Source organism: Hyla sarda, chromosome 1 (assembly GCF_029499605.1).
Source record: "Hyla sarda isolate aHylSar1 chromosome 1, aHylSar1.hap1, whole genome shotgun sequence".
NCBI lineage: Eukaryota > Metazoa > Chordata > Amphibia > Anura > Hylidae > Hyla > Hyla sarda.
Window position 1 is genome coordinate 578148350 of NC_079189.1, and position 8754 is coordinate 578157103.

An 8754-nucleotide genomic window follows, 5' to 3' on the forward strand; every position below is an offset into this window, starting at 1 on the left:
TCTGCCCATCCACTGCAGCATAGCCACGCCCCTCTGGAGACCATGTGACTTATGACATACTGGGGGAGATTTATCAAAACCTGTGCAGAGGAAAACTTGCCCAGTTGCCCATAGCAACCAATCAGCTTGCTTCTTTCATTTTTATGAAGGACCGTGAAAAATGAAAGAAGTGATCTGATTGGTTGCTATGGGCAACTGGGCAAGTTTTCCTCTGCACAGGTTTTGATAAATCTCCCCCACTGTCTCTGGCCACATGGAATGCTGGGAAAGGTCAGAGACAACAGTAAAATAAAAAGACTTGCAATACAGCACTTACAGCAAAACGAGGTGCACAGAGGTAATAGCAGCGAATTACACTGTATTATAACTAGGCAAACGAGGTGCACAGAGGTAATAGCAGCGAATTACACTGTATTATAACTAGGCATCATGGGCTCAAAGGCTGAAAAAATCCTGGAATACCCCTTTAATATATCTATTGATGTTCCTGAATTCGATGACAGTAAAAACGCCTCAGGATTTGTCAACATTAGGCTATGTTTCCACTTTGTTTTGTTTTTTCAAAAACACTAAGACAATGGTGTTTTTAATTTTATTTTTTTTAGGACATTTTGGAGTTTTTTTCCTGCAGACTTCTATGCTCTATTCTAGCCACTCAATACACCAGTCCCCCCTATGCTGAGTGGGCTGCCACTCCTGTGCTTCTTCAAAGGAAGGGGCCGAATCACTTAGGGGAGATGAAAGACAAAGAAATTCCTAAGAATTTAAATGCAATGTATCACCTATATGTTTTTTTTCTAGCTGATTAGAGCCAGATACTGAAGCATGTTCCTTTTTTCTTATCTATGTCTATTTTTTTTTTTTTTTTTATTGTAATCTTTTTATTTCGTTTTTAGTAATAATAATCTGGAGCTGAGCCATCGACATGATTTGAAAATGTTCCTGAGCATGCTCTGTGAGCTCATCCCACAGGGGGAGGGTGGCCGAGCTGTGAACATCACCTATTGTCTTATCTATTTACTGGTGCCAGCTTTTACTGCAATCCTTATGATGATAAGAAGGAGACTGCTGGGGAGTGATCTCTACGGAACGTGAAGTCTCAGCTTAGTTTTAGACCTAGCGGCCCGGCTGAAAAAAGGTTTAAGGATTATTTTACATTTTTACATAGTAAAAAAAAATCACCAAAAATTCTTTCAATATATGTTTAAAATAAAAACTTTATTTAAATTGGTAATTGTTTAATGAACCTTTTCTCACCCTGACTGTGATAAAACAGGATTCCCATTGGTTCCCCATCAGTAGAATACAAGCACCATTCATAACAGTCTCTGTTGTGTGTTTAGTGCTCTCACAGGGCCAACCATGTTCCGGCTACCTCTATAGTCTCATTATTGGAAGAGCTCCTGCTAGTAAAGAGAGTGACTCCAATTAAATTATATGAAGGAATTACTTACAGTCCAATTCCCTGGGATAACAGTCATATTGGTTCCAATGCAGAATCGCACTTTACGATCCTTATATAGACTTTACATGATTTATATACATGCACTGCAGCACTGAGATGGTAGGTTTTTTTTTCTGCTCCCTGTGATCTGCATTCATCACTATATAATGACCCCTAGTGACACCGCGGACTTCAGCTTTATGCAGATGCAGTGTATATGTTGATGGGTAGCCCCGGGTTCACCTGTCAATAGTAGCGTAGAGGATGTATGGCACAGGTATAGGGCAAATGGCTACAAGCGGGATCCTGTGCTCTCCACATAAGTGAATATGTAAGGTGTTGTGACTACGGGGTTAAACCCCTTGTCTGTATGTGTGATGTAGAGCTAAGCAAAATGATGGATGACATGAGGAACAATTCCATTGAAGCATAGTAAAGTGTATCTACATGTCCTCTAATTCAATTGAAATGAAGCAGGAGTCAGGCTACCATACGAATCGTCAAAGGTGCTAAGATCCACTTACCCGAATATTTTATGTCTGCGTTGTTCTACATGTAGATTAGTGGTCTCCAGACGGTGGACCTCCAGTTGGATCAAGGGCTCGATCACATAGGGAGCCGATCTGCTATCATGGCAGCCCAAAGCCTGTCCTAGACCTTCATGACTGCTGTGATTGAGCTACTGGTACAATAGGCAGACTGAACTAGTAGATCACTGACAGAATGGATTGATGTAAGAATAGGGGGACTAGAAAGATAACAAATGTTTAAAATAAGTAAATAAAAAATTTCTCCATAATAAAAATCCCATTTTATAAATGAAAAAAAAATGTCAACAAAACATAAATACACATATTTCAATATTTAAATAAAAAATTCCAAAATCTGGAAATGCATTTTTATTGGTCACATGACATTCCAGAAATTTTTTTATTTTTTATTCTGACCTATGTCAATTTGGCATAGATAAAAACTACAGATCACAGCTCTATAGGGGGAAAGAAAAATAAAAGTCATAGGGGTCAGAAGCATAAGCATATTCATTTACAAAAGAGCATTAACATTATTTTTTAAACTAAATACTATACAAATTGTGTATCATAACAATTCTACAGACATGATCCATTCATATAACATGTCAGTTTGACTGCAAGATGAACATGTAAAATAGAAATCCCCCCCCCCTAAATTTACAAAATATTTTTTTCCACTTTACCTCCTTTTTCCAGTTTTGCTACTTATTTTATGTATTTAATTTCTTCCATAAATTTGCAGAAATAACTCAAGTTTTATGACCTCTGAGGAGCCCAACAATCCCATGAATACAGAGGCCCTGCTGTTAAGCTAAAGGGGTACTACACTTTTTTAATCAACTGGCTCAAGAAAGTTTAACAGATTTGTAAATTACTTCTATTTAAAAAAATTTAATCCTTCCAGTACTTATCAGCTGCTGAATGTTCCGTAGGAAGTTCTGTATTTTTTTATTTATTTTCTGTCTGACCACCATGCTCTCTGCTGACACCTCTCACCATTTTAGGAACTGTCCAGAGTATCAGCCAATCCCCATAGCAAACCTATCCTGCTCTGGGCAGTTCCTAAAATGGACAGAGGTGTCAGCAGAGAGCCCTGTGGTCAGAAAGAAAAGAACTACACAACTTTCCTCTGTAGTATACAGCAGCTGAAAAGTACTAGAAGGATTAAGATTTTTAAATAGAAGTAATTTGCAAATCTGTTTAACTTTCTGGCACCAGTTGATTTAAAAAAAAAATTCCAGTGGAGTACCCCTTTAAGGGGCCGTATTACTGAATTAGTGCTGCAGCCCCTTAATTTTAAAGATCGGTGGGGGGCCCAGATGTCGACCTCCACTGACCATAAGTCATAATTATTAAATAAAATACACATGAAATATATAATTATATGAAGTTATATGCCCCAAATCCCAACTACCGTAGGTAAGGACCTATAGGGTCTTGAAGTGTTTGTAAACATAAAATACTGAATTTGGAGGGGAAGCCTCAGGTGTTGCTCCTTTCACCCTTCCTATAATTCAGCCCTGCTTATAAGACAGATCACTGCTGGAGACCCCTGTGATCACCTGGTACATGTGGGGGGAACCACCTGGTATATCCCCCTTGGGTTTTAAGCCAACTCCGGTGGCGCTGACAATACCCACGTGTCACTGCACAATAAATCAATGCGGCACAATCATACAGTTTCTATAGGAGTCGTCCAGGAGCATATGGACGCCACTGGAACACTTGACAAAACACAATTGATGTGACACTTATCTGTCACCTGGATGATGGATGCTCGTAACACGGTACCATTCAACTGTAGATGATGGAGGGTTCTTCTCTGCAACCGGCCTACAGAAGCCTTGTATAACCGCCCATTGTCCTCTGGTTACTTTCAAAACGATACAGTATCAATGGAAATCTCATGTAGATACATTTCTGTATTAGACACGTTCGAATATTTCACAATGGCTCTGGGGTCACACTATTGACTGGGTTCCTTGGTATGATTCCAACCATGGACTATAAATGGATTGGTCTCCCATACGCTATAAACGTATTGTAAACCTGTAGGAATCCAAAAATATACAAATGGATATCAATTTTATTGAGAATAATAGATAAAAACATACATAAAAAATGTCATTTAAGATATCAGCAACAGAAAATTGCTGTCACGCCCCCTCCCTTAGACTTGCATTGAGGGGAAGGGGCGTGACGTCACACAGGGGTGGAGTCATGGCGTTACGGATTTCCGTTCCCGCGGTCGGGACCCAGACCCTCCAGCGCTTCTGGACAAGAAACAGGTGGGTGCCACATGCTATATTGCGGGGGTCCCCAGCGGCGGGACCCCCGCGATCAGACATCTTATCCCCTTTGGATAGGGGATAAGATGTCTAGGGGTGGAGTACCTCTTTAACTTAATATTTGGTTGCACACCCTTTGGAAAAAATAACTGAAATCAGTGGCTTCCTATAACCATCAATAAGCTTCTTACACCTCTCAGCCGGAATGTTGGACCACTCTTCCTTTGCAAACTGCTCCAGGTCTCTCTTATTGGAAGGCGCCTTTTCGAATTTTTATATTGCCCACACCTGTTACTTGCCCCAGGGGAGTTTAAATCACAGGCTTGAAACCATCTTATATTTCCACAATTTTGCCCAGCCCCTTTTTGGAGTTTGGTGACTTTATGTCCAATTTACTTTTTCTCCTCCTTTTTTTTTGGTTTAGTTCCAATACACACAAAGGGGATAAACATGTGTATAGCAAAACATGTGTTACTGCAATCGTTTTCTGTGAGAAATACAAAATTTTCTTGAAAAATTTCAGGGGTGCCAACATTTATGGCCATGACTGTATATATATATATTTTTTTTATTATTATTATTTTTTATCATATATTTAAATTATATAATATATATATATATATATATATATATATATATATTTATATATATATATAATATATATATATATATATAATAAAAATATATATAATATATACAGTATATATAATTTTAATATATGATTAAAATATATATATATAATGTTAATAATAAATACAAATATATATATATATATATATATATATATACACACATACTGTATATATATATATATATATATATATACACACATATATAAAAATTACTGTTATATTTATGTTATATCATATTAATATAATAAATACAATTTGATCATGGCTCTGTAGGTGAATTGGGTCCGTCAGGCAAAGCCGGTGTCTGCTATCAATAAGAACCACAATGCAGATGTGAACACAGCTTAATATATACCCAAAGTACGCCCTAGGGGTACGTTCACATGGGCCGGATTACCATGCAGAATTTCCATAGCGTATTTGCTGCAGAAAATCTGCAACTGATTTTTCTACCATTGACTTCAATCTTCAAATCTTTTACTGCAGCAAATACCCTGCGAAAATTCTGCAGGTAATCCGCCCGTGGGAACGTACCCTAAAACACAAGGAACATGACGTCACTCAGCAATGTCAATAGGAAGATTAGGAAAGAAAGACGCTCAGGGGTAGTTTTTCCCAACTAGGGCGCTGCCAGCTGATGCAAAACTACAACTCCCAGTATGCCCGGACAGCCTTCGGCTGTCCGGGCATGCTGGGAGTTGTAGTTTTGCAACAGCTGGAGGCACTCTGGTTGGGCAACATTGCTCAAGGACTATGACTGAAGATTGATCGTGTTATAGGAATACATGACCATTATTTTCCAAGGGTACAGCAGCTTCTATCTTTCCGCTTCCGATAACGTACATAAAGCATAGGAGAGATCAGCAAGAGTTCACCCTGGAACCATCAATAAGGACCTGTAAAAGGATTGTGAAACACACACATCCATCTTGTCACTTAATGTTTATTCAGCAGCCAAACATCATCATCCTTCCACCCAGCAGAGGGAACCTAATAGAGATGGAGCAACGTGCAGCAGGTAGGAGATGCTTCATAGAAATGGCGCAATGCTCTGCAGGTTGGAGACGATACGTAGAGATGGAGCAATGCTCTATAGGTAGAGGATGTACAGAGATGGAGCAATGCTCTATAGGTAGAGGATGTACAGAGATGGAGCAATGCTCTGTAGGTATGAGATGATACGCAGAGATGGAGCAATGCTCTGTAGGTATGAGATGATACGCAGAGATGGAGCAATGCTCTGTAGGTATGAGATGATACGCAGAGATGGAGCAATGCTCTGTAGATATGAGATGATACGCAGAGATGGAGCAATGCTCTGTAGGTATGAGATGATACGCAGAGATGGAGCAATGCTCTGTAGGTATGAGATGATACGCAGAGATGGAGCAATGCTGTTACGCCGAGCGCTCCGGGTCCCCGCTCCTCCCCGGAGCGCTCGCTACACTCTCCTCACTGCAGCGCTCCGGTCAGATCCACTGACCCGGGGCGCTGCGATACCGCCTCCAGCCGGGATGCGATTCGCGATGCGGGTAGCGCCCGCTCGCGATGCGCACCCCGGCTCCCGTACCTGACTCGCTCTCCGTCAGTCCTGTCCCGGCGCGCGCGGCCCCGCTCCCTAGGGCGCGCGCGCGCCGGGTCTTTGCGATTTAAAGGGCCACTGCGCCGCTGATTGGCGCAGTGGTTCCAATTAGTGTTATCACCTGTGCACTTCCCTATATCACCTCACTTCCCCTGCACTCCCTCGCCGGATCTTGTTGCCATCGTGCCAGTGAAAGCGTTTCCTTGTGTGTTCCTAGCCTGTGTTCCAGACCTCCTGCCGTTGCCCCTGACTACGATCCTTGCTGCCTGCCCCGACCTTCTGCTACGTCCGACCTTGCTTCTGTCTACTCCCTTGTACCGCGCCTATCTTCAGCAGCCAGAGAGGTTGAGCCGTTGCTAGTGGATACGACCTGGTCACTACCGCCGCAGCAAGACCATCCCGCTTTGCGGCGGGCTCTGGTGAAAACCAGTAGTGACTTAGAACCGATCCACTAGCACGGTCCACGCCAATCCCTCTCTGGCACAGAGGATCCACTACCTGCCAGCCGGCATCGTGACAGTAGATCCGGCCATGGATCCCGCTGAAGTTCCTCTGCCAGTTGTCGCTGACCTCACCACGGTGGTCGCCCAGCAGTCACAACAGATAGCGCAACAAGGCCAACAGCTGTCTCAACTGACCGTTATGCTACAGCAGTTACTACCACAGCTTCAGCAATCATCTCCTCCGCCAGCTCCTGCACCTCCTCCGCAGCGAGTGGCCGCTTCTGGACTACGACTATCCTTGCCGGATAAATTTGATGGGGACTCTAAGTTTTGCCGTGGCTTTCTTTCCCAATGTTCATTGCACTTGGAGATGATGTCGGACCAGTTCCCCACTGAAAGGTCTAAGGTGGCTTTCGTAGTCAGCCTTCTGTCTGGAAAAGCCCTGTCTTGGGCCACACCGCTCTGGGACCGCAATGACCCCGTCACTGCCTCTGTACACTCCTTCTTCTCGGAAATTCGAAGTGTCTTTGAGGAACCTGCCCGAGCCTCTTCTGCTGAGACTGCCCTGTTGAACCTGGTCCAGGGTAATTCTTCCGTTGGCGAGTATGCCGTACAATTCCGTACTCTTGCTTCAGAATTATCCTGGAATAATGAGGCCCTCTGCGCGACCTTTAAAAAAGGCCTATCCAGCAACATTAAAGATGTTCTGGCCGCACGAGAAATCCCTGCTAATCTACATGAACTCATTCACCTAGCCACTCGCATTGACATGCGTTTTTCCAAAAGGCGTCAGGAGATCCGCCAGGATATGGACTCTGTTCGTACGAGGCGTTTCTTCTCCCCGGCTCCTCTCTCCTCTGGTCCCCTGCAATCTGTTCCTGTGCCTTCCGCCGTGGAGGCTATGCAGGTCGACCGGTCTCGCCTGACACCTCAAGAGAGGACACGACGCCGCATGGAGAATCTCTGCCTGTACTGTGCTAGTACCGAACACTTCCTGAAGGATTGTCCTATCCGTCCTCCCCGCCTGGAAAGACGTACGCTGACTCCGCACAAAGGTGAGACAGTCCTTGATGTCTACTCTGCTTCTCCACGTCTTACTGTGCCTGTGCGGATATCTGCCTCTGCCTTCTCCTTCTCTACTGTGGCCTTCTTGGACTCCGGATCTGCAGGAAATTTTATTTTGGCCTCTCTCGTCAACAGGTTCAACATCCCGGTGACCAGTCTCGCCAGACCCCTCTACATCAATTGTGTAAACAATGAAAGATTGGACTGTACCATACGTTTCCGTACGGAGCCCCTTCTAATGTGCATCGGATCTCATCACGAGAGGATTGAACTTTTGGTCCTCCCCAATTGCACTTCTGAAATTCTCCTTGGACTTCCCTGGCTTCAACTTCATTCCCCAACCCTGGATTGGTCCACTGGGGAGATCAAGAGTTGGGGGCCCTCTTGTTCCAAGGACTGCCTAAAACCGGTTCCCAGTAACCCTTGCCGTGACTCTGTGGTTCCTCCTGTAACCGGTCTCCCTAAGGCCTATATAGACTTTGCGGATGTTTTTTGCAAAAAACAAGCTGAGACTCTACCTCCTCACAGGCCTTATGATTGTCCTATCGACCTCCTCCCGGGCACTACTCCACCCCGGGGCAGAATCTATCCTCTGTCCGTCCCAGAGACTCTTGCCATGTCTGAATACGTCCAGGAAAATTTAAAAAAGGGCTTTATCCGTAAATCCTCCTCTCCTGCCGGAGCCGGATTTTTCTTTGTGTCCAAAAAAGATGGCTCTCTACGTCCTTGCATTGACTACCGCGGTCTTAATAAAATCACGGTTAAGA